Genomic DNA, 25,871 nt, shown 5'->3' with positions numbered 1-25,871 from the left:
GAGGTCAAGGGGGTGATATTCTCTATGGATTTGAATGAATATTTGTCTTGGTTGAGGGGATTTCCAGCAGGGTGTGAGGTGAGAGGCAAACTTGTTCAAAAATACGTCCTTTTCTCTCTTTGGGGGTTAGATGCTGCTTCCAGAGGACCCTACCTATGGTCTGTGACCTATACCAAGTACTAAGAAGGTGGTGACGCCGGCAGGAATTAACGTGCTCTACCCCAGGGTAGTTCTGAGTGTCTTTTCCATACACCATTAACTGTTTCATCCACAAATACCCCTTCTTGTGGCCAGTGACATCATGGAGTCAAGCCTTTCTTGTGAGTCTCACTAAATGAAATTACAAAGCTAAACAAACTATTAAGGAGCAATCACTTAAATGCACCACCAATGACAGATAAATATGCCTTTTCATTAATCCGTAAGACAGTGAGAAACCCACCCAGAGCCCTCAGAGGACTGGGAAAGAATCTGGTTCATTTTTGCAGCTTCCAAAGGACCCAGCACAGTACCTTGTACACACATGAAATCAGTCAGGGTTGGCTGAATCAAATTATTGAACTGGAGAAAATGCATTCATATGAAGGACATTTCAATGAAAAGCTGCTTTTCAAAAGAAGTGAAGTCCTTGCACCAAGTAGAAGTTTGTGTTAAGACCACGCATGCGTCCTTCCTTTTACATGAATGAACACTTGGTTGACATTGAAATAAAGAGCATAAGCACCGTGCCTGCCATGAGGGGTGCTCAACGAAACAAGAGAAGCTGGCAAGAGAGAAAGTCACATCTACTGAGCAGTGGTGTAGACAGGCACACAAAGAATCAGTAAAGGGGAGTTCCCTTTGTGGCTCAGTGGTTAACAAATCCAACTAGGAACTATGAGGTTGCGGGTTCGATCCCTGGCCTTGCTCACTGGGTTGAGGATCCGGCGTTGCCGTGGGCTGTGGTGTAGGTCAGAGACGCCCTACACAGATCTGCCGTTGCTATGGCTCTGGCGTAGGCCGGTGGCTACAGCTCCAATTAGACCCCTAGCCTGGGAACCTCCATGTGCCGTGGGAGCGACCCCAGAATGGCAAAAAGACAAAAAAAAAAAATCAATAAAGGATTGTCATGGGCAGTAGTGGAGACATAGGTAAGCAGAACCGTAACTACATAATGAAAGGAACCTAAGTGCTATATTGAACTTCACTTCTGATTCTTAATATATACCTCCCCGAACAGGCATTATATGTATATCCTTAGTTCATGTCCTGTTTCATGCCCACTAAAGCGCAAAAATTAAATATTTTGCCCGTGCTTATCATTTTTCAAATGTGTGATTCTATGTTGTACTTAGGGAAGCCCCCAGGTTCCAGTCATAAGATAGACATGAATCAGGTCTGGGTGTGTGAACTTGACCCTAATCCCAGGCTTTTGCCATTAGTCCTCTGATTCTCCAGGAAATGGCCCTACATCTTGTACACATATATCTCCTCCCTTTCCAAACTGTACTAGCTCTACTCTTTTAGAAATTATTATCTATTTGCATTTTTAGTTATACTCAAATGCAGCTAATCTGTACTGAACACTAAAGTGTAAGGTGCCCCAGTAGAAAATGACCTCAAAGCCTATCTCATCCATAGAGATTTTCAACGCAGTTTCAAGGTCTAATGTGTGTACAGCAAACTGCATCTGCCTGGTTTGACAGATGTATACCCGTACAAAGCCACCACTGCAATCAAGACACAAAACATTTCCATCACCTGATGTACAGTCCGCCCTCCCACAGTCCATGGCCCCATGCAATCATTAGTCTACTTTTTGTCAGAAGAGACCGGTTTACATTTTCATAAGGATTTCTAAACAGAGGCAGAAAATAGTGAGGAGAAACGCATGTGCATCTTCAAGTGAAAGTGAACAGGAGGACATCAGGGGTGGGGGGACGGGGGGGGGGGGCGGGTGCAGCGATGGGGGAAGCCTTCAAAGAACCGGTGGCCACCAAACAATCCCCTCAAGACTACACGTGGCTTCAGGCCTCCTTCAGCTTCCTGGCCCCACACAGCCACCTGGCCACCAGGCCCAGCAGCTTCCCACAGAGCCACACGGTGCCCAGGGTGACCACCAGCAGGAACAAGAGGACGCCCAGCAGGTACCGTTCATACCACAGCTGCTGGAAGGCATGGGGCTTGAGGTGCCCTGTACCGCCCGTCTGGAGGATGTGGTCGATCCAGCCCACCAGCCACTGGGCAGGAGTCAGGTGGGACTGGTGGGAGCGCCTGATGATGCTGGCAGCCACCACAACAGATTTTTACCTGTTGGCAGAGACAGGAGCAGGGGTCACTCAAGTGGTCTCAGAAGTCTTAGAGACTTTGTGGAACACACACACTTTCCACCTCATGCACTAAAGATTCCCTTTCCAGGAGAACCGTTGGCCTTTCTTTGCAACTGTCCAGCTGAGTCCCCTTGAAAAATTCAAGCTGTACCTGCATGCATGCAAAGATCCATGCTTGATGCTAAAAGTGCTTATATATAAAAATGCACATGGAGTTCCCATCGTGGCTCAGTGGTTAACAAATCTGACTAGGAACTATGAAGTTGCATGTTCAATCCCTGGCCTTGTTCAGTGGGTTAAGGATCCAGTGTTGCCATGAGCTGTGGTGTAGGTTGCAGACGCAGCTCGGATCCCAAGTTGCTGTGGCTGTGGTGTAGGCCGGCAGCTACAGCTCCGATTAGACCCCTGGCCTGGGAACCTCCATATGCCACGGGAGCGGCCCAAGAAATGGCAAAAGACAAAAAAATAAAAAATAAAAGTGCACACATACTATTCTGTGTCTTGGATGTTTCAGTGTTTACTGCAAAACAGACCCACATGGTGCCCTTACTAGTTTATGTCTTCACTCAGCTTAAGTAACCACAAGCCTAGAGCGATGCACACCTCTTATCTTCCATGACTTGCTTCATCTTCAGAGCTGATGTCTCAGCCTTCACCTGTTTTAAATGGAGAGAGACTCCGAAATTTCTGGCTTCAACTCAGAGTATATTTTCACCCTGGTCTTCAAAGAGAGGAATTCCCACCATGGGCACGCCATGTTGGATGGCCTCCATGACACTGTTCAACGCTATAGGTGACATAAAGGCGGATGTGAGGGTGAGCTGTTGAAAAATAAGAAAGAAAGCACATTTCATGATGAAAAGTTTCAGAACAAAAAGGAAAGCAGTGGAGTTCCCGTTGTGGCTAAGTGGAAACGAATATGACTAGCATCCATGAGGACGCATGTTTCATCCCTGGCCTTGCTCAGTGGGTTAAGGATCTGGCGTTGCCGTGAGCTATGGTGTAGGTCACAGATATGGCTCAGATCTGACATTGCTGTGGCTGTGGTGTAGGCCAGCAGATGCAGCTCCAATTCAACCTCTAGCCTGGGAACCTCCATATGCCATGGATGTGGCCCTAAAAAGAAAAAAAAAAAAAAGAGGAAAGCAGCAAGGGCAAAAGAATGTACCCAGGGACCTCAAGCTGTTTTAAAGAAAATTAATTTACTGGAGTTCCCATCATGGCTCAGTGGTTAACGAATCTGACTAGAAACCATGAGGTTGCGGGTTCGATCAGTGGGTTAAGGATCCGACGTTGCTGTGAGCTGTGGTGTAGATCACAGACGCGGCTCGGATCCCACGTTGCTGTGGCTCTGGCGTAGGCCAATGGCTAAGGCTCCAATTAGACCCCTAGCCTGGAAACCTCCATATGCCGTGGCAGCGTCCCAAGAAATGGCAAAAAGACAAAAAAAAAAAGAAAAGAAATTTACTGATTTAGCTTAGGACACACTCAGGTGTAGATATCACAAGATACAAAGTTCTGCCTTTGTCTCTGTACAGAGACTCCTTACCTCAGCCACAATCCAACTCAGACTCAGAACCCAGGGAAAGCTACAGAGAAGAGTGTTATACAAGGCATATCCCTTCTCCCACTTACCCACCCATCCATCCATCCATCTCTCTCCACCCTGTCTCTATCTTTGCTTCTCTTATCTCTGTTCTCTCTATTACTCTCTCACAGAGTCACTCTCTTCTTTTCTGTTTGTGTGTGTGTGTCTTTCATTTAAATTGATCTCTGGCTCTCTAGGTCTCCTTCTCTCCCACTATTCATTCATTTCTCATTTATCTGAATTATTAACACTCTCACTGAGACCACAGCTCATGTGGCATTCATGAAACTTGCACTGCATGTGTTTTTTTCCTCAATTTTATGAGAAACCTTTAAAGCAGGGAATGAGGGACCACACACTTAGTATTTCTGGTTCTTGTACCACGCTACCCTTATTTAGAGAAAACTAAAACGAATGTTAATAATGAAGATTCCGTCTCAAGCTCTGCCTCTCAAACAGAAATGTGAATCAGAATCCACTTGAGTTTCTTAGAAAAGGAGATTTCTCTTTCCCTGCCTTACGCCCTATGAATTAAACATGCAGAGCTCTCTATCTTAAATTCCCAACATGTTTTTGAGCCATAATCTTGGCTATGAACCTCTGACTCAGTCAGTGACTGTGGCAGTATGTGGACAAAGAAAACATGCTGGGATGTAATGAGCTCGCTATCACCAGAGAATTTCATGGATACTGTGAGGATACTCAATCTCACACTCAGATATTATGGCACACCCTTCAAACACCATCGACATAAACTTTGTAAAGGTCTGACTTGCTCACACCTGTTATAGCTAAGGAAGATGTATCAATCTGTGCAGATATGTGTTTGTATAACAGCACGTGGCTGAACAGGTGTTCAGGAGGCTATGGAAAATACTGGCAACATGGCCCTGGTATGTGTTCTCAGAGTTGACAAACTCTTGGAGGGTGTTTGGGTGACCTTCTTTAGTGCCAAATAAAGTGGGGTCAAAATAAGCTAAAAACAGTATCACTTCTAGCTGTAGGTGTCAGAACTGGAATAGAAAAGAAGGGAAAATGGCTGTTTCGGCCCGTTAGTAAGTACAGACTGATTCCTCAAGAACTCCATTTCTGCCCTCAGAAAACTTACCTTTAGCTATCAGCTGCCCTTTCTCATGCTAGTAGGACTGCCCAACCAGAGGTCAGAGCCTTGATGAACCCCAAAGATACATAAATGGAAAGAGAGAAGTAGACCTGGGAATTCCTTACCCAAGAGGTCATTCTGAGGAAGCCAGTCCATGATTTTTACATTTGCTGCCAATTTTATGTCTTTGGGCCAATGAGAAGGCGTACATTTCCATATCACCCCTTGAGGGAGACGAGCAAAGGCAGCATTCATCTCCTTGACAACCTCCTTTAATCAACAGGTGTTCACTACAGAACCCAAGGTCACAAGGACAAAACCAGAGTCTCCAAATTTGGCAATGAAATTCTCAAATTCCTGGGGAGAGGTAAAAAAGGAAAGGGGGTGAACACTGTTGTTCATGAAAGCCTAGAAATGAATACACTCTCCTGCTAACAACTAGAGCTCACTGCCTTGAAACTATTCTCATAGACCCTAAGACAGGCTCAGTGCCCTCTGCACCATACTCAGATCCCCTGGATGGATGGCCTTGCAGTAATTTTTATGGGACCTTCGGACACATTTTCTCATATGTATACTTTGAATACTCACTAATGGATGTGAAGAGAGCATTAGGTAACCAGCCACCCCTAGAGTCCATGAGGTACTTACACTGTAGCACTAACATCTAGATCCAGACCATTCATATATAACAATGTTTTATGGGGTTTTTTTGTGGGTTTTTTTTTTTTGTCTTTTTGCTATTTCTTGGGCCGCTCCCACGGCATATGGAGGTTCCCAGGCTAGGGGTCTAATCGGAGCTGTAGCCACAGGCTTACGCCAGAGCCACAGCAACGCGGGATCCAAGCCACGTCTGCAACCTACACCACAGCTCACAGCAACGCCGGATCGTTAACCCACTGAGCAAGGGCAGGGACCGAACCCGCAACCTCATGGTTCCTAGTCAGATTCGTTAACCACTGCGCCTCGACAGGAACTCCCAACAATGTTTTATGGAAGATGAAAGTTGAGGTAGTGGGAATCTCTTTTTCTTCACTGAAAATATGGCCTTAGTATCAAAGTCATCTTCATCCTTCATTCTAAGTCCAGGGAGATACGGTCATTAGGGAGTCTTCCAATGTCAGACTAGAGATGTTAGTGCTTGGGAGAAGGCATGATGCTGTCCTTGGCCCAGTAGGAGATCATGGTCTTTCTGGAGGCTGACCTGGACATGCTGGGAGAATACCTGTCATTTGTTTCCTTCATATGCTTATTAGATAGCTGCATATCTTCTTTGTTGAGGTTTTTGTTAAGGTTTGTGGCTTATTTTTTGATCAATTTGTGTTCTTAATGTTGAGTTTTAAGAGTGCTTTGTATATTTTGAATAACATTTTTTTATCAGATAGGTCTTTTGCAAATATTTACTCCCAGTCTGTGGCTCCTTTTTGATTTCATTGACAATATCTACCTCAGAACAGAAAATTTCAATTCCAATTTAGTGTATTTATAAGTCTTTCTTTCATAGAATGTGCTTGAGGTATATCTAAAAAAAGTTATCACCCGGAGTTCTCATTGTGGCTCAGCTGGTTAAGAACCCAACATAGTGTCCATGAAGACATGGGTTTGATTGCTGGCCATACTCAGTGTGTTAAGGATCAGGCATTGCTGCAACCTGCAGCATAGTCACAGATGAGGCTCAGATCTGGGATTGCAGGGGCTGTGGCGTAGGCCAGCAGCTGTTGCTCTAGCTCTGATTCAACCTCTAGCCCTGGAACTTTCATATGCCACAGGTGCACCTGTAAAATGGAAAAATAAATAAATAAATAAATATTTATCACCAAACTCTAGTTTATCTAGATTTTTTCCCTATGTTATCCTCTAGGAGTTTTATACTTTTCTATTTTATATTTAGGTTTGTGGTCCATTTTTGAGTTAGTTTTTGTTGAGTGTGTAAGATCTGAGTCCAGATTTTTTTTGCATGTGGATGTCCAGTTGTTCCAGCACTATTTGTTGGAAAGACTATCTTTTCTCCATGGTATTGCCTTTAACACTTTATCAAAGATCAGTTGACTAAATTTATATATATCTATTTCTGGGATCTATATTCTGTTCTACTTATTTGTCTCTTCTTTGTCAATATACTGTCTTAATTACTACAGCTGTATAGTAAATCATGAAGTTGAGTAATGTCAGTCCTTCAACTTTGATTGCATTGGCTTTTCAGGGTTATTGCCTCTCCATGCAAATTTGAGGATCAGTTTGTCAATATCCACGAAATAACTTGTTGAGATTTTTACTGGGATTGTATCGAATCTATAGATCAAATTACAGAGAACTGACATCTTAACAATATTGAGTCTTCATATCCATGAATATAGAATATCTCTCCATTTTCTAGTTCTTCTATGATTTCTTTCATCAGAGTTTTATAGTTTTCCTCATACAAATTTTGTACATATTTTGTTAGATTCATTCTTAAGTATTTCATTTTTGGTGAGGCTAAAATAAATGGTATTGTTTTAAATTTCACATTCTTCCTGTTTATTGCTGGTATATAGGAAAGAGGTTAATTTTGTAAATTGAACTTGTATTCTATGACATTGCTATAATTGCTTATTAGGAATTTTTTTTACTCTTTCAGATTTTTATATGGACCATCATGTCATCTATGCCCCAGAATCCCCTGGGGCTCTGCAGTCAGTGGCCTTGTGACCCATTCCTGCCAACTAGTGGCTGACAGCCTCCACACAAGAAACCAACTGAACCAAGGCCCAGTCATGCCTACCAGACCAGCCCAAGGAGTCATCCTGCCACAACAGAAGGATCATGGAGCCTACATAGGGTACCCCTAAAGCACATGGCTCTGGTAATCAGAGGGCAGTGCTTGTTGCAACACATAGGATGACTCCTACAAAACACTGCTTCTCCAAGGTCAGGAAAAGTAACCAAACCTAACACACACATAGAAGTAAAACCAGCAGTTCCCGTCGTGGCGCAGTGGTTGACGAATCCGATAAGGAACCATGAAGTTGCGGGTTCGGTCCCTGCCCTTGCTCAGTGGGTTGACGATCCGGCATTGCCGTGAGCTGTGGTGTAGGTTGCAGACGTGGCTTGGATCCCGCGTTGCTGTGGCTCTGGCGTAGGCCAGTGGCTACAGCTCCAATTCGACCCCTAGCCTGGGAGCCTCCACGTGCCGTAGGAGCGGCCCAAGAAATAGCAAAAAGACAAAAAAAAAAAAAGAAGAAGTAAACCAGAAAATTAGGAAAAATGAGGTGACAGAGGAATAAGTTCCAAGCAAAGGAACACGATAAAACCCCAGAAGAACCAAGTGAAGTGGAGATAAGAAATATACCAAATAAAGAGTTGAAGGTCATGATCATAGAGATAATCAAAAAACTCAAGAGAAGATTGGATAAACAAAGTGAGAAGTTAGAATTTCTTTTAACAGAGTTATAAAGTATAAAGAACAACCAAACAGAGATGAAGAATACAACAATTAGTTTGAGAACCTCTATCTCAAACTACAATTTGAGATTACAAGCAGTAGTTTACAATGCTGCCTACATATCAGATTCACTTGATGCATACTTCCCCCTACCAATTTGAGCAGAATCTCTATTTATTAGCACCTTCTTTAATCACTTTTTTGTTTTCCTGGCTTTAGCCATGACATTGTCTTAACTATGACCATGCCAGAAATGCCACTGAACAACATTGCAATGTTCAGTGATCTTCTTGGAAATTGTTCTAATTCATTTTTTGGGACAAGTTTTCTATTTCTAGTTTACAGTTTAATCAAAGGTCTAACTTTGTAAGAATTATTTCAGGTGCTCAAGAAGTTCCAAATATACATAGAGATCTTTCCTGAGCAACTACCTGATTCTCCTTTCTGAGTTTTCTCTCTCTAGCACAAAGCTTTTTTCTCCTTTTCAGATGGACTCTTTCAAGAGAATAAAACAATAATCAGTAGTTGCAACTTATGAGTAAATATTCCAATATAAAAGAGCTAAATGGAAATATTAATAAGGCTACAAAGGCTAACTACAATTTAAATTTTTTGCTTTTGGTGGGAATGATATCAAATCAGTGTGGTAAGCCTGGTTATCTTGTACTGATAAAATCTGATTGGGAAACAGCTCTGGTCACCACAATACCACAAATGCAACTTATCATCAGGGAAATGTAAATTAAAATCACAGAAAGATATCACTTCACACCTATCAAGATGGCAATTATTAAAAAAACCAAAGACACAAGTGTTTATGAGGCTGTGGAGAAATAAGAAGCATTGTACACTCTTGATGGGAATGCAAAATGGTGCAGCCACTATGGAAAACAGTATGGAGATTTCTCAACAAAACTAAAAACAGAGCTACTGTATGATCCAGACCCCAATTCAAAAAATTTTTTCAAAAGAATTGAAATCAGGATCTTGAAGAGGTATTAGCACTATCCACAATTGCCAAGATGTATAAACAACCTAAATGTCCATTGACAGATGAATAAGGAAAATGTTGTATATGCATACAATGGAATACTATTCAGTCTTAACAAAGAAGGAATTCTGCAATAGGTGACAGTGTGGGTGAATCTCGAGGATGTTATGCTGAGTGAAATAAGTCAAAAACATGAGATAAATACTTCAAGATTCCACTTAAATGAGTGCCTAAAATAGACAAATTTATAGAATTAAAGAGTGGAATGGTGGTTGCCAGGAATTGGGTGGAGGGGAAAATGAGGAGTTACTAATAAAATTTTTTAAAAAAAGAATACAATAACTGAAATGAAAAAATGTACTAGAAGAAATCAACAGAATACATGATACAGAGGAACGAATCAGTAAATTGGAATACAAAGCAATGGAAATCACTGAAGCTCAACAGAAAAAATTAAAAAGAATAAAAAGAAATAAGGACAGATTAAGAGACCTCTGGGACAACATCAAGCATACTAACATTTGCATTATCAGGGTCCCCAAAGGAAAAGAGAGTGAGAAAGGGGTAGAGAACATGTTGGAAGATACAATAGCTGAAAACTTCCCTAACCTGGGAAAGGAAACAGACATTCAGTTCCAGGAAGTGCAGATAGTCCCAAACAGGATCAACCCAAAAAGGACCATCCCAAGACACATTGTAATTAAAATGGAAAAAATTAAAGATAAAGAGAGAGTATTTAAAGTAGGAAGGGAAAACAAACAAGTTATGTACAAAAGAACCCCCATAAGGCTATTAGCTGACTTTTCAGCAGAAATTCTGCAGGCCAGAAGTGAGTGGTCCAATGTATTTTAACTGATGAAAGTGAAAAGCCTATAAACAAGAATATTCTACTTGCAAGGCTTTCATTGATGGAGAAGTGAAAAGTTTTACAGACATGCAAAAACTAAAAGAAGTAAGCACCAGCAACCCAGATATATCACAAAAATGTTAGGGAGACTTCTCTAAGCAAAAAAAAAAAAAAAAAAAAAGACACAACTAGAAACATGAAAATTACAGAAGGAAAAAGTTCATCAATAAAGGCAAATATACAGCAAAGGTAGGAAATCAATCATTTACAAAGCTAGTAGGAAGACTGAAAGACAAAAGTAGTAAAATCATCTACATCCACAATAAGCAGTTAAAGTATATACCAAAAAAAAATGATGTAAAATATATTAAACCCAAGCTCCTAATTTATCTCCCCCCCAACCTTTTCACTTTGGTAACCGTAAGTTTGTTTTCTATGTCTGTGAGTCTATTTCTATTTTGCGAATAAGTTTATTTGCATCTTTTTTTAAGATTCCACATAGGAGTTCCCATTGTGGCACAGTGGAAACAAATCTGACTAGGAACCTTGGGGTTGCGGGTTTGATCCCTGGCCTCACTCAGTTGGGGATCTGGTGCTGCCGTGAACTGTGGTGTGAGTCCCAGACGCAGCTCAGATCCTGCATTGCTGTTACCATGGTGTAGGCCAGCAGCTGCAGCTCCAGTTGGACCCCTGGCCTGGGAACCTCCATATGCTGTGGGTGTGGCCCTAAAAAGCAAAAAAAGATTCCACATAAAAGGGATATCATATGATATTTGTCTTTCTCTTGTCTGGCTTACTTCATTTCATATAATATCTAGGTCCATCCATGTTGTTGTGATGGCATTATTTCATTATTTTTTATGACTGAGTAATATTCCACTCTATACATAATCCATAATATTCCACTGTATCTTCTTTATCCCACTCATCCATCAATGGACATTTAGGTTGCTCCCATATCTTGGTTATTGCAAATAGTGCTACAGTGAACATGGCGGGGGGGGGGCATATATCTTTTTTGAATTATAGTTTTCTCTGCCCAGGAGTACCCAGGAGTAGAATTGCAGGATCATATGGTAACTCTACTTTTATTTTTTAGGGAACCTCCATACTGTTCCCTGTACCAATCTGTGTTTTCTCCACAACTTTCCAACATTTATTATTCGTAGACTTTTTGATGATGGCCATTCTGATTGGTGCAAGGTGATACCTCCTTGTGGTTTTAATTTGCATGTCTCTAATCATTAGTGATGCTGAGCATTTTTTTATGTGCCTTTTGGCCATCTGTATGTCTTCTTTGGAGAGATGTTTATTTAGATCCTGTGCCAATTTTTTGATTGGGTTGTTTGGTATTTTTTTGGTATTGAATTGTATATTTTTGAAATTAACCCCTTTCAGTCATATCATTTACCAATATTTTCTCCCATTCTATAGGTTGTCTTAAAACCCAAAGTTAGTAGAAGGAAAGAAATAATAAAGATCAGAGGAGAAATAAATGAAATAGAGACTACAAAAACAATAGAAAAGATCAATGAAACTAAAATCTGATTCTTTGAAAAGATAAAATTGATAAACCTTTAGCCAGACTCATTAAAAAAAAAAAAAAAAAAGGAGAGGGCCCAAATCAATAAAATTAGAAATGAAAAAGGAGGAGTTCCCTTCATGGTTCAGTGGTAACGAACCCGACTAGTATCCATGAGGACACGAGTTTGATGCCTGGCCTCACTCAGTGGGCTAAGGATCTGGCATTGCCGTGAGCTCTGGGGTAGGTCACAGATGCGGCTCAGACCCCAAGTTGCCGTGGCTGTGCCATAGGCCGGCAACTGCAGCTCTGATCTAACCCCGAGCCTGGGAACTTCCATGAGCTGTGGGTGAGGCCCTTAAAAAAAAGATTAAAAAAAAAAGAAGTTACAATCCACACCACAGAAATAACAAAGGACCACAAGTGCTACTACCAGCAACTATTTAGCTTTTAAAAAGAAGGAAATTTTGCCATATATGAAAACATGGACAAACCTTAAGAACATTATGCTAAGTGAAATAAGCCAGTCACAGAAAGGCAAATACTGCATGATTTCATTTATATGAAATATCTAAAATAGTCACAATTCATAGAAGCAAAAAGTGGAAGCTGGTTTCCAGGGATTAGAGGAGGGCAGAAATGGGTAGTTACTATTCAGTGGAAGAAGAGTTTCAGTGAAACAGGATACCTAAGATCTGGAGAGCTGCTGCACAGCATGGCACTTATAGTCAAGAAAAATGTATTGTACTGTTAAATATTTGTTAAAGGATTAGCTCTCATAGTAAATGTTCTTACAACAGTGAAATAAAACATACAATAATAAAACAAAATAAAAGTATACCCAAGGTGTTTTGCTTGTCTCACTGTACTGCACTCCCAGGATCACAAAGCAGGGGAGCCTCCAACTCTGCACTGAGGGCCTTTACATGAAATCCAAATCCACTGCTCAGGTTTTACTTACTTGTGGTACTGGTTTAACAGGTTTGACCGTTAAGCCTCCAATATATACAGAGTTGGGAAGCAGGGGCCGAGCAAATTCAAAGGCAAAGTTGGAGTTAACAAACCACAGTTCTGCTTTCTTTAGAAGATGAGATAAAACAGGCCTGGAGCCTTCTAGGAAAGTCTCCTTGATGGTCCTGCCAAAGCTAGAGTACATTTGCCAGTGCTTCATGGACAAGTCAAATGATCTCAGAAAATTCCTCACTCTGCCCCAGAAGTTCATGTGGTGGGTTAGGAGGGAACGGTATGCTGGCACATAAGACAGGAGGCTTGGTAGTCCAATGTCCATACTGCCAAACAGTGTGGGAAGAACAGACACAAATTGCTTCCCAAGCTTCTCAGCAACCAAGAATGAGCACAAGTCAAATGCTTCAACAATTATCAGGTCATAGTTCTCATTCTTTAAGGAATCCATGATATCATTTCTCCTTAGCAAATAACTGCATCGAGTCCCACGTTGTTCCATTAACTTTATAAGGTTTTCAAATGCTTCTCTGTAAGAAAAAAATTAATGACAAGTACTCTTTGGAGGTAAGACCATATCTAACAGCCTATTTTACCCACCTGTTTTACCACTGTCCAAGAAATACCTCTGCTCTGGACACCTTGGTCCAGGTGCTTCTACTCCCTAAAATAGTCTCACTTATTCCCCTCCCCTTTCTCTGGCCAATCCAAATTCACCCACCATCAATGCCAACTCAAGATCCCTTTGCTCTGGGAGCTGTGGTTGACTGGAGCAGAACTCATGGTTCTATGTCTACTTGATATATTCTGTAATTCTCTGTTTAATTTTCATCTGTATACTGACTTTTTATGAGTGACTATCTCATTTCTCAGATAAACTGTGGAAGTAACTTAATGACAGAGTCCAATGTTGATGATAACACCACCTTTTTTTTTTTTTGGTCTTTTTGCCTTTTCTAGGGCCGCACCCACGGCATATGGAGATTCCCAGGCTAGGGGTCGAATCAGAGCTGTAGCCACCGGCCTACACCAGAGCCACAGCAACTCGGGATCCGAGCCGCGTCTGCGACCTACACCACAGCTCACAGCAACAGCTCTTAACCCACTGAGCAAGGGCAGGGATCAAACCTGCAACCTCATGGTTCCTAGTCGGATTGGTTAACCACTGTACCACGACGGGAACTCCCGACACCACCTTTTAAAAAACAAACTTATATATCCTGCGCTTGACTCATTGTCTCACACAAGGAATTCTTGATGATAATACTAGGATCTAAAGTCTAACCTGAACATGAGATTTATAACTTCCTAGTATTAGGACTTAAATGATTTAAAACAAACAAAAATAACCTGTTTGAAACTTATTAGCAGTCTTTCCACTTCATCCTCACTGGAGTATTCACAGAGTTAATGCTAAAATTTTATTGACATCTAATTCAGTGCCATAAGGCACTATTTCAGGAAATATTCTCCTTCAATGTCTTCCCATCATTGCTTGCAAAGAAAATGATCCTTTTTGTATAGCATATTGGGAAACAGATAAGAATGCTTCTGACCAGAGGTCACAGGTGCAAGGATTTTGGAGACCCATGGGCCTCTTAGTTGAATAAAAGACTGAGACAATCAATGGCCCAGCAAAACCTATACAATACTACACCACATCAGCCCACTTAAGAAGGCCCGCAGGTTGAAAACACATTAACAATATGCAGACCTTGACTTGCTCTTTAAAATCAATTTCAAGGAGTTCCCGACGTGGCTAAGTGGTTAGCGAATCCGACTAGGAACCATGAGGTTGAGGGTTCGATCCCTGGCCTCGCTCACTGGGTTAAGGATCTGGCATTGCCATGAGCTGTGGTGTAGGTTGCAGATGCGGCTCGGATCCCTCGTTGCTGTGGCTGTGGCATAGGCCAGTGGCTACAACTCCAATTAGACCCCTATCCTGGGAATCTCCATATGCCACAGGAGCAGCCCTAGAAAAAGACCAAAAAAAATAAAATAAAATCAATTTGAAGTGATGATGATTAGCTGAAATCATCCTGTTACATTTTTTCCATGATTTTACATAAAGAATGCCAAATGTCGTAGATAAACTCAAAATATGAAGCACAAGTCTTCAAAACTAGACCCTTAATCAGTGCTCGGACATTGCACCATACTTAACATGTATGTAGGACCAGCCTTCAAAGAAACCAAGCTGGGGGAGAAGAGATAAGACAAATACTTTAAAAATATAGCCCTAACAACACAGGATGACACAATCAAAATTTCAAATGAGTACTTTAGATCAGTTCTCTGGAAGAAGAGAGAATTTGGGAGTTCCTGCCATGGTGTAGGGGGTTAAGCATCCAGTGTTGTGCAGCTGTGGCACCCTGGCCTGGGAAACTTCCATATGCTGTGGGTATGGCCCCCCCAAAAAGAGAGAGAGAGAATCTGATCTTCCAATTTGGGTGAGGAAGAAAACTTTATGGGAAAAAGTCAAATTTGAACGTAACCTTGATGGTGAATAAAATTTTTAAAGAAATAAGAGGGGGGTTAAGCCACTGTAATTAACCTAGAGAGGCATGGATTTTTGTCTTTCCTCTTCTTTGTCAAAGAGAAGAACTTTCTATATATCCCCAAAAAGTAATCACAAAAACTCTCAGGCTCATCCCTCCTGTGTATCATCCAGGTATTTGGGTTTTTTTTTTTTTTTTAATAGGTTTAAAAGACTAAAATTTCAAGGCATGAAAAATCAGTGTTCCCAAGTGTTTTTCTATTCTTGAATTTAGATGAGGAGAAGGGAATAAAATACACATATAAATGTTAGTTCTGCTTTGCTTATCAACAATGAGAAATTAAGTTGTCTATCCCTCCTTCTGTGTTAGCGAGCTTATACACAGACTGTAGGTGGAGTACTGCCAAGAAGATCCAGGAAAAATAATCCCCCTACACTATGTAGAAATCCACTCATGCTTTTCATGGAAGAGGAACAGTATACAGACTAGGTAATGAGAAACTCATCTACTCTGTCCATCCACCCACCACCCCATCATTGATCCCTCCCTCTATCCATTCATCCACCGAACTATTTCTCTTAAACTCATTCTAAGTATCCATGCATCCATCCATTCTTTTGTATCACTAAAACAGTAGGTCTTTCATTGAGAAAATAAATTACCTGCCATTCAAAGAAATCAGAATATTTCCATACCCCATTTTCAATATCTTCAGGTGAAATCCAACTGAACACTTGGTATGATTTTTCCTTCTTTGCTAAATCTAAGAGGACAACAATAGAGACATAGTTAATATGCCACAGAACTCAGATCAGTATTAGCATGATAGCATACTCTGTTTATTCCAATAACTGTATATACATTTGAATGTTTGCATTTTGAAGATTCTTTGCTTTCTCATTCTTTCAACCACTGGAAGAAAGGAAAGAAGAAAGGAAGAAAAGAAAGAAAGAAAGAAAGAAAGAAAGAAAGAAAGAGAAGAAAGGAGAAAGGAAGGAAGGAAGTAGGAAGGAAGAAAGGAAGAGGGAGGGAGGAAGGGAGGTAGGGTGGAAGAAAAAAGGAATGAAGGAAGAAAGAAGGGAAGAAAGAGTTGAGGAGGGAAGAAGGAAGGAAGGACAGAAGGAAGGAAGGACATCCAAATTGGAAGGGAAGATATAAAATAACTTCTGTTCACAGATGACATGATCTTATATGTTGAAATCTTATATCTTAAGATTCCACAAAAGATTAGAGCTAATAAATGACTTCATAAAAATAGCAGGACAAAAAGTTAACACATAAAAATCAGTTGCATTTCTATATACTATAGATGAACACTCTAAAAAGGAAGTATTTAGAAAATATTAAAAAATATTTTCTAAATATAATAATTCTATATACAATAGCATTAAAAAGAATAAAAGATGAGATTTAACTTAAGCAAAGAGGTGAAAGATTTGAAAAATGAAAACTGCAAAACAGTGCTGAAGGAAATTAGAGAAGACATAAATTTAAATACATCCCATGTTCATGAATTGGAAGACTCAATATTGTTAAGCTGTCGGTACTACTCAAAATGATCTATAGATTCAGTGCAGTCCCTATCAAAATCCCAATGATGTAATGCATTTGCAGTAATGGGAAAACCCATCCTAAAACTCGTATGAAATCTCAAAATCCCAAATAGCCAAAGCAATCTTGAAAGAAGAACAAAGCTGGAGGACTCACTCTTCCTAACTTCAAAATTTACTACAAAGCTGCAGTAATGAAACAGAATGGGACTGGTATAAAAACAGACATGTAAACAAATGGGATAGAATAGAGAGCCCTCCACCCAAATATTTTTGACAAAGGACTACGACTATTCAAGGCAAAAAGGCAATCTCCTCAACAAATGATACTGGAAAAGCTAGATATCCACGTACAAATGAATGAAGCTATTAGTTCCAGTCGTCCCATAGACCCGTCAAATCTATAGCTACATATGGATTAATTCCCTCTGAAAGAAATTCAGAAACTAGCTGAGCAGCTCCTACTTAACGAGCGAGCAAGAAAAAAAAAATCCACATCAAAATGGGGTAGGAGAGGTTGAGACACACTCTTACCATAAACCCAACCCATGACACAGCAACTCACAACTGGGAACTCACAACTCCTAGCTTCTTCCTAAGAAGCAAAGGGTTTCAACCCCACACCTGAGGCTCCAGCATTTAAGATCTCTACTTGTTAGACAAGCTCCCAACATATCTAGATTTCAAAGCCAACATGATTTGCATTCACAAGATAAAGAAGGATAGAGCAAATTAAGAAATAGTTCTTCATCCACTCATGCAGATCCACCATGGCTTAACCCTCCAGGAAGCAGCACAGAGTAGCAGACTGTAACATATTTAGTCTTTCTTTGAAAAAGACCTATGTACTTAAAGGTTTTCATAATTAATTTTAAAAGGACTCCTATAAAACAATATGTATAATATATTATTGTGTCTATAACATAGGGAAATGTCATATGTTTGTCACCAACAGCACTGAAGCAATGGAGAAGAGCAAAGCCATACTGGGCCAAGAAAAAGAATCCAGGTGGGTACAAACACTCATAGAAAATAATGAAGAAAAATATAAGTTAAATGTAGTAAATTTAATAGAACAAAAGTATATATGTATAATATATATACTTGCCCTCCTTTCCTCTCTAAGCTTTCATTAAAGATACAAAAATAATTAAAAGTAATAATTATAGCAAACTATGGTTGGGTCTTTACTACTTATATATGTAATTTGCATAGGAAAAATACCATTGAAAAGAAGGAAATGGAATAGAGTTATTGATGAGTAACTTCTTTATATCTTACTGAAATTCTGCAGGTAATTCTAGTGAGATAAGATGTATACAGTATAAGGTGTATATAGTAAGTCCTAGAACAATTGCTAAGGAAAAAACTTTTAAAATAGTGAAAAAAAATTGTTAAAGAACTTAAATTAGAAAATATCCACTTAATGCAAAGAAGATTAAAAAGTAAGAATATAGGAAACAAAATGTTTATAAAATTAGGCAGAATATCAAGGAAATCAAACATTTGAACAATACTACAAACCAACCATTCATAACAGGCATCTATAAAGCACCCTACCCAACAAGAACAGAATATACATTCTCCTCAAAAGCACATAGCAAATTCTCCAGGATACACAATGCAGAAGCCATTAAAACAACAAAAAACAAACAGTAAACTAAAAAGAATAAAAGTAATACACCGTTATTTTCTCTAACCATAGTAGAATGAAATTAGAAACAAATTTCTTTTTTCTTTTTTTTAAGGGCCGCACCCACAGCACATAGAAGATCTCAAGCTAGGGGTCCAATCGGAGCTAGTGCTGCCAGCCTACACCACAGCCAAAGTAATGCCAGGTCCAAGCCACACCTGTGACCTACACCACAGCTCAAGGCAACACTGGATCCCTGACCCACAGAGTGAAGCCAGGGATTGAACCTGCATCCTTATGGATACTAGTCAGATTCGTTTCCACTAAGCCATAACAGAAACTTCCAGAAACTAGAAATAGAACGAAATTTGAGAAACTTGCAAATACTGGATAGTAAACATACTCTTAGAGTGACATCAGCAAAATGGTCTTAAAAGAATTTTTAGTTCCACTCCCCTCCCAGAAACATAAAGTTAAACAACTACCCATGCACAAAAATAACTTCACAAGAGCTAAGAATTCCAGGTGAGGGGTTACAGCATATGGGTGAAGCACAGAAATGAGAACAAAAAATGCTTTGAAGAGGGTAGGAAAGATAGATACACGTTACCCATCTTAGCTCTCAAGCAAGCCCAGGTAGCTCAGCAAAGGGATGGATAGATACCTTCCCCACGGAAGAAGGAAAGTGAAGTGAGACCCACCTTTACCATGGACCCTGGCACTGGCCCACCCCAGCACCAGGCTGACTTCCACAGTCACAGATAGCTTCCATGGTACCAGGCTTCCAGTAGGCTCCCACAGATCCGAGTCCCTGGCCCATCCTAGTGCCTGCCAGCTTCCATGGCCCCACATTGGCCCCAGACTTCTGAAGGCTCTTACGACCCAGGCTCATGGCCCATCCTAGTGCTAGCTGACTTCCATGCCCCCAGGTGGCCCTTGTGATACAATGTTCCAACAAACTCAGGCTCCTGGCCCACTCTGAGCCAGCTAGCTGCCAGGGCACAAGGCTCCCAAAAGGCTCCTGTAAACCCAGGCTCCCAATACATCCCAGAATTAGCCAGCTCCCACAGACTGGGGCTGCTCTGAGGTGTTGCTGGTTTGATCCCCAGCCCAGTATGGTGGGTTAAAGGAGCCAGTATTGCCACAGCTGTGGCCTAGGTTGCAAATCCAATTGAGATTCAGTCCCTGGCCTGGGAACTTCCATATGCTGTGGGTATGGCTGAAAAAAGAAACGAAACAAAACAAACAAAAAAAAATTAAGGTCTGATAAATACTTTCCCAAACAAACAAAAGCTGAGAGTTTGTCACCATGAGCCCTGTCTTACAAGTAATAATGAAAAGAGTTTTTCAACTTGAAATGAAAGGATGCTAATCAGTAATATGAAAGCATATGAAAATGTAAAACACACAAGTAAGGCTAAATATATGCTCAAAGTTAGAACACTCTTAATATTCTGATATGGTGGTGTGTTAAGCACTGAACTCTAATGAGGATGAAAGTTTTAAAAATAACTATAGCAACAATAATTTGTTAATGGATACACAGTATCAAAATAGGTAAACTGTAAAGTCAAAAACATTAAAATATTAGGTGAAGAGTAAAAGGGTAGAGCTTTTATATGCAACCAAAATTAAGTTATCAGCCTAAAATAGACTGTTATATCTATACGAATTTTTATGTTTGCCGTACTGTAACCATAAAGCAAAAACCTATGGTAGATACACAAAAGATAAAGAGAAGGGAATCAAAACATACCACTACTGAAAATCACCAATACTTAAAGAAAGATAGCAAAAGATGAAGAAAGCAACAATGGAACTTAAAAAAAAAAGTCAGAAAATGTTTAATAAGACAGAAATAGGAAGCTATCAACAATTACTTTAAATTTAATTGGATTAAATAATCCAATTAAAAGATTATTAACAATTACTTTAAATTTAATTGGATTAAATAATCCAATTAAAAGATATATAGTGATTGAATGGATTGAAAAAATTAGATCCAACTACATACTGCCTACAAAAGACTCACTTCAGCTTTAAGGACACACACAAACTGAAAGTGAAGGCATGGAAAAAGATATTTCATGCAAATGAAAAACAAAAGTGAGAAGGAATAGCTACATTTATATCAGACAAAACAGACTTCAGTCAAAAACTGTAACAAGGAGTTCCCATTGTGGTGCAGTGGTTGGTGAATCCAACTAGGAACTAGGAGGTTGCGGGTTCGATCCCTGGCCTTGCTTAGTGGGTTAAGGATCTGACGTTGCTGTGAGCTGTGGTGTAGATTGCAGATGCGGATCTGATCCCAAGTTGCTGTGGCTGTGGTGTAGGCCGGGCTACAGCTCCAATTCGACCCTTAGCCTGGGAACCTCCATGTGCCAAGAGAGTGGCCCAAGAAATGGCTAAAAGACCAAAAAAAAAAAAAAGTAACAAGAGACAAAAATGTCATTATATAATGATAAGTTCATCAAAGGATATAAGAATTGTAAATATACATGTACCCAACATTAAGCTAATACTAACAGATTTGAAGGACAAAATAGACAAATACAATAAGAGTAGGTGAATTCAATATTTCAACTACAGATAGATCATACACACACACATAAAATCATTAAGGAAACATTGAATTTGAGCTATCCCTTAACTGAATGAATCTGACAGACACATACAGAACATTTCACCCACTGGCAGCAGGATACACATTCTTCTCAAGCACATATAGAACATTCTCCAAGATAGATCATAAGTTAGGTTACAAAAGAAGCCTCAGCAAATGTAAGAATATTGAAATATGACAAAATATACTTCTGACAATGAAACAAGAAAGCAATAATGGGAAGAAAACTAGAAAATCCACAAATGTATGTAAATTAAAGAATATCTTACAGAGCAACCAATGGATCATAGAAGAAATCAAAAGGGAAATCAAAAAACATCTTGAAACAAATGAAAATGAAAACACAACATACCAAAGCTTATGGGATGAAGCAAAAGCAGTTCACAGAGAGAAGTTTATAGCAATAACTGACTACATCAAGAAAAAAGAAAGATCTCAAATGATTCAGAATCTCACTTTACATCTCAAATAACTAGACAAAGAAGAATAAACTAAGCCCAAAGTTAGCAGAGGGAAGGAAATAACAAGATTAGAGCAGAAATAAAATAGAGACAAGAAAAACAATATAAAAAGTCAACAAATCCTAAGAGCTAGTTTTTTAAAAGATAAATGAAACATAAATTTTTAGCAAGATTAAAAGAGAGAAGACTCAAAATAAAAAAGAAAGAGGAAACATCACAAATGACATAAGAGAAATACATAAGATCACAGGAAATTACTATTACTGGAAAAAAATGAATGAATTCCTAGAAACATACAACTACCAAAACTGAATCATGAAGAAATCAAAAATTTGAACAGACTGATAACAAGTAAGGAGACTGAATCAGTAATCAAAAACCGCCAACAAAGAAATGCCCAGGATGAAATGGTTTCACTGGTGAAGTCTACCAAACATCTGAATAAGAATTAATAGCAATTCTTCTCAAACTCTTCCAAAAATTTTGAGATGAGAACACTCCCAAAGTCATCTTACAAGGCCACCATTACCCTGATACCAAAGTCAGATAAAAACACTATAAGAAAAAAAAAATAAAGAATATGCTGATATCCCTGACAAATACAGATGAAAAAATTCTCAAGAAAATATTATCAAACCAAATTCAATAGCACATTAAAAGGATTATACATCTTGATCAAGTAGGATTTATCCCTGGTATGCAAGGACAGTTCAACATATGCAGATCAATAAATGTAATATGCCACACTAATACAATGAAATACAAAGATCATATGACCATTGCAATAGATACAGAAAAACTATTTGACAAAATTCAATGTTCTTTCATGATAAAAAAAAAACTCTCAACAAATTGCGTTTAGAAAAAATGGACCTCAACATAATAAAGACCATATATGACAAGCCCACAGCTAACATCATAATCAATAATGAAAGGTAGAAAGTTTTCTCACTAAGAAACAAAACAAAAGTGCCCACTCTCACCACTCTTATTCAACCCAGTTCTGGAAGTCCTAGCCAGAGCAATTAGTCAAGAAAAATAAATATAAGACATCCAAATTGGAAAAGAAGAAGTAAAATTGTCTGCAGATGACAAGATTTTTTTTTTTAAGGGCCGCACATGGAAGTTCCCAAACTAGAGGTCAGATCAAAGCTGCACCTGCCATCCTGCACCACAGCCACAAAAACACCAGATCCAAGCCACATCTGCAACCCAAGCCACAGCCTGCAGCAACACCAGATCCTCAACCCACTGAACAAGCCAGGGATCAAACCTGCATCTTCATGGATACTAGTTGGGTTCTTAACCTGCTGAGCCACAATAAGAACTCCTAATGTAATCTTATATATGAAAAATCCTAATGACTCACCTCAAAATGATAAGAACAAGTAAACAAATTCCAGTAACATTACATGATACGTCAACATAAAAAATCCTCTGTGTTTCTGTACGATGAACTAACAATGAACTCTCTGAGAAAAAATGGAGAAAGAAAACAATCTCATTTACAACAGCATCAAAAATAATAAAATGCTTGGTAATAAATTTACCCAAGTGCTGAGACCAGCTCAGCAGGATGGAGCTGAAGAACGGGTGCTATGAAACTTAAGGGAAAAAGTTAACATAAAACAAGAAACAGAGACATTTATCTTAAGTAAAGGTGGGAACCAGGGGACTCAAGGTCTCAGGAAACAAGAGCGCCACCTCAAGAAACCACACTGCTTTTATTGTGCTCTTGAGGATTACGTCAAGTGAGGAGGGGGTTGTAGGTGCAGGATATAGGTTAAGTTATTTTAAAAGTCACATAGCTGGTTGCTGATTAAGCTTTTATTCTGACCTTTAGGTATTTAACAATCATTATTAGCATTTGAGGAAGCTTGGCCTCAGCTATCTTGCATAGAATCTAGAGAGTCACCATTGTGCTTCTGCAGAAGCCATGCCTATCTGCAGCAATCAGCATGCCGAGGTTTGCACCTTTCTCCTTGCTAATGCATATCCTGCTAACGACCCCTTATAAACCCTCTGGGGCCATGAGGCTCCTCTTTCTTTTATTCTTAAGAGGACGTATCATGCTGTGCAAATAGCTTGCCAATCCACACAGGTCTGGTGTGCCTAGATCAATGCATTATGTCCTCATTCAGCTGAATAACTTATGCCTTTAGGTCTTTGTTCTTAAGCTTAAGTCATTCACCAGCACTGCAACTGTTTTTCAAACAGGAATATGGGGTAAAGTAAAGCAGGACAAGGTGGAGTTTTCAGCATAGAAAATAGAAGCGGAGAGGCTAAGAAAAGATTGTAGAAACATGCCTCTCGACACCCAAGATCTTCACACTGAAAATAGACATAGATAAAAGAAACTGAAGAAGAGACAGAAATTGAAAGATATACTGTGTTCGTGGATCAAATTCATATGTTACCATGTCCTTACTACCTAATGCCATCTATAGATTCAATGCAAACCCTACCAAAATATCAATAGCATTTTCATAGAAATAGAAATAATCCTAAAACTTGTTTGGAACACCTTACAAGATCCTGAATTGCTAAAGCAATCTTGAGAAAAAAAGACCAAAGCTAGAGGCATCACACATCCTGATTTCAAACTTTATTGCAAAGATATAGTAATCAAAACAATATAGTACTGGCATAAAATTAGACATGCAGACCAATGGAACAGAATTGTGGACCCAGAAATAAACCCACTCATATAGTCAACTAATACTTGACAAGGGAGTCAAGAATACTCAATGAGGAAAGGATAGTATGCTCAGAAAATAGTACTAAGAAAACTGAATATTCACTTGCAAAGAGTGGTACTGGGTGGGCCCTTTCTTTATATAACTCAAAATGTCTTAAAGACTTAAATGTAAAACCCCAAATTTTAAAACTCCTAGGGAAGAAACATAGAGAAAAAGCTCCTTGAAATTGGTCTTGGCAATGATTTCTTTAGCTATGACACCGAAAGTGCAAGCAACAAAAGAATAAATAAACAAGTGAGACTACATCAAAAGCTTCTTTCTGCACAGCATAAGAAACAATCAACAAAATGAAAAGGCAATCAACAGATGGGAAAAAATATTTGCAATCTGATAAGGGGTTAATACCCAAAATACATAAGAAACCCATGCAAGTCAATAGCAAAAAAACAAAAACAAAAGCAAACAAAAATCCCAAATAATGTGATTTAAAAATGGGCAGAGATGGAGCTCCCATTGTGGCTCAGTAAGTTAAGGACATGATGTAGTCTCTGTGAGGATGTGGGTTCGATCCCTGGCCTCACTCAGTGGGTTGTGGAATCTGGTGTTGCCACAGGCTATGGTGTGGGTTGCAGATGTAGCTCAGATCTGGTATTGCTGTGGCTGTGGTGAAGGCCTCAGCTGCAGCTCTGATACAACCCCTAGCCTGGGAAATTCCATATGCTGCAGCTGCAGCCATAAAAAAATTTTTTAAAAAAATGAGCAGAGGACTTGAACAGACATTTTTCCAAATAAGACATACAAATGACCAACAAGTACATGAAAAGGTGTTCAGTTTCACTAGTCATCAAAAGCAAATGCAAATCAAAGCCACAGAGATTACCTTACACTGTTAAAAATAGCTATTATCAAAAAGACAAATGATAATGAGTGGTGCAAGAATGTGGAGAAAAAGGAATTCTCTTACACTGTTGGTGGGAATGTAAATTGGTACAGCCACTATGGAAGATAGTATGGTGGTTCCTCAAAAAATTAAAAATAGAACTAGCATATGATCTAGCAACCTCATTTCTGAGAATATACATGAAAGAAATGAAGTTACCATCTTGAAGAGATATCTGTACTCCCATGTTCTTTGAAGCATCATTCGCACTAGCCAAGATATGGAAACAACCTACATGTCCATCAGTAGATTAATGGATAAAGAAAATGTGATGTGCACGCACGTGCACACACACACAAACACACACACCCTTATATTATTCAGCAGAGAAAAAGAAGTCCTGCCCTGAGAAAACACAGATAGACCTTGAAGGTATTGTGCTAGGTGAAATAAGTCAGAGAAACACAAATGCCATAAGTTCTCACATATATGTGGAATCTTAAAAAATCAAAACTCATATAAAGAGAGTAGAATGCTGGTTTCCAGGGGCTGAGGATGGGGAATATGGAGAGATGTTGGTCAAAGGGTGCAAACTTCCATGTATGAGATGAATAAATTCTAGAGATCTACTGTACAGTACAATAACTACAGTTAACAGTACTGTTTTATATACTCAAAAGTTGTTAAGAAAATAGGTCTTAAATTCTATTAGCATAAAAGAAAAATAATAATTGTATGAGGAGATGGAGATGTTAACTAATCTTGTGGTAATCATTTCACA

The 25,871-nt window shown here is 39.3% G+C and overlaps 1 pseudogene; it reads right to left on the bottom strand.

The window, feature by feature from the left end:
• Positions 1-1,979: 1,979 nt before the first annotated feature.
• LOC125111850 (UDP-glucuronosyltransferase 3A2-like) overlaps positions 1,980-25,871 on the bottom strand; it is a 38,093-nt pseudogene continuing 14,201 nt past the window's right edge.

The sequence above is a fragment of the Phacochoerus africanus genome, chromosome 1, assembly GCF_016906955.1.
Source record: "Phacochoerus africanus isolate WHEZ1 chromosome 1, ROS_Pafr_v1, whole genome shotgun sequence".
In the NCBI taxonomy this organism is placed as follows: domain Eukaryota; kingdom Metazoa; phylum Chordata; class Mammalia; order Artiodactyla; family Suidae; genus Phacochoerus; species Phacochoerus africanus.
Note: the sequence above shows the minus strand (reverse complement) of the source record. Positions and strands in the feature narration are given on the sequence as shown.